Source organism: Trichechus manatus, unplaced genomic scaffold (genome assembly GCF_000243295.1).
Source record: "Trichechus manatus latirostris isolate Lorelei unplaced genomic scaffold, TriManLat1.0 scaffold00083, whole genome shotgun sequence".
NCBI lineage: Eukaryota > Metazoa > Chordata > Mammalia > Sirenia > Trichechidae > Trichechus > Trichechus manatus.
The window spans coordinates 106,115-107,914 of NW_004444019.1; the positions used below are offsets into that span (position 1 = coordinate 106,115).

At 41.2% G+C, this 1,800-nt stretch overlaps 1 non-coding gene across 1 annotated transcript; it reads left to right on the forward strand.

Moving 5' to 3' along the window:
• Positions 1 to 844: 844 nt before the first annotated feature.
• TRNAS-UGA (transfer RNA serine (anticodon UGA)) lies at positions 845 to 926 on the forward strand. The gene has a single exon. It is a non-coding gene; the product is annotated as a tRNA-Ser (tRNA).
• The last annotated feature ends 874 nt before the right edge of the window (positions 927 to 1,800 follow it).

The following is a 1,800-nucleotide window of genomic DNA, read 5'->3' on the forward strand; positions in this document are numbered from 1 at the left end:
CTTTTATTTGGTCCCTGCTTGCTCAAAGCACTGGTTAAGTTTATATCTTCTCGACTCCAGCAGTTCCCAGTCAAATTCATGATGATGCAAGAGTTCCAGCCCATTCCTGGGTCTGAGTCCAATAGCCCCAACAAAACTTTAGACCAGATAGGGAGAGACTTCTACTCTGCTAGGCAGGCCAACAACCCAGTGTCAGCTTGAAGAAGTTAACAAAAGAAGAGACTTCTACCCCTACACCCTCATAAAGAATTATGAGTATGAAATCTCTCAGGGGGGAATGAGACAGGGAAGGGAAAAAGGGGCTGAGCCCCTAGGCAAAGGACCCTGAACTAAAAACATGTGCTTAACTAATGACACAAAACCCATTATCTTGGAACATGCAATAAAGGAAGAACAATTTACCCAGCTTTCAGTGTACTTCCTTGATACCATGTTTTTCAGAAGAACTGGTGGGATCTTGTCCATGCGGCATGCGCAGACATCCACAAGGTGACCGACAGACCTGCGACAGGAATCAAGCCGGCACCACGGGGTACTGCACAGGCGCGGCACCCCATAATAAGTCCTGCCATCCAGTCCCAGGAGCCTTTGTTACGGGTTCCATCTTGAATTACCTTTCGCGGGTGAACGTGACACACCCTTTTCCCAGAAACCCACACCCCTTTCATGAAAAAAGATGAAACCATTTCCTGCCTAGAAACTTTTATAAGCCTTGTTAACCCTTTATTCGGGGGTTAACATTGCATTGTCCCTCTCTGTCTCCACTCGCAAGCTACTTTTCTCAATAAAGCTTTGCTCATGCAGAAAAAAAAAAAAAAAATTTACCTGGTGGTAATAACATCAAGCTGTGATGGCTGAGTGGTTAAGGCACTGGACTTGAAATCCAATGGGGTTTCCCTATGCAGGTTCAAATCCTGCTCACAGCGTTTCCCTACATTGGAAGCCCTGGTCACTCAGTGGTTAAGAGCTAATGCTACTAAGCCAAAGGTCAGCAGTTCGAATCCACCAGCCACTCCTTAGAAACCTTATGGGGCAGTTCTACTCTGTCCTAGAGGGTCAATATATGAGTCGGAATCGACTGGAAGGCAAGGGGTTTGGTGGTAACAGCTGAGTAAGATCTTGCAAGACCAACAGTCAGATAAGAAAAGGAAACTCTGGGCATAGTAATTAAAAGAAGCTAAATGAAGGGTTTAAAAAAGAATCAGATGTAGGCCTGGAAACATCACCTCCACTCACATTCATACGTTCAGGATTCATTCACAGGTCCGCAACCTAACTGAAAGGGATGCTTGAAAAAGTTGTTTTTCTGAGTGTCCAGAAAGATAAAATAGGTTTAACAGAATCTACCAAGTCTCTGTCACTTAACATATTTTACTGACAGTAGCAAAACTGACCTGGACAATAGGTACACATACCTCTCCCTCTCCCAATGAAATCACAATAATCAATTTCCTCTTATTTCCACTAGTTTCATTTCTCTCAAATTTGAACAGCTGAAAGCTTTCATCTCTTTCATCAGCAATCACGAACAGCTTATTTTTCTTTAATATTGAAAATTTTTATTCATTCAGTTAATTTAAGGAAGGAGGTATACGTACAAACCAAGACATTAATGAAATTTTTTTTTTCAAAAATTCAAAAATAAAGATTTAGTTGAATATTTAACTGTTCTCTTAGAAAGCCAGCGGTGATATTTGAGGATCCAATGCATATCAGTTTTCCCTATGAGAATTCAGAAAAAGTTGAGAAAGACCAAAATATCACATTACTGATAAAGTTGAAACTAAAAAATGTAATACA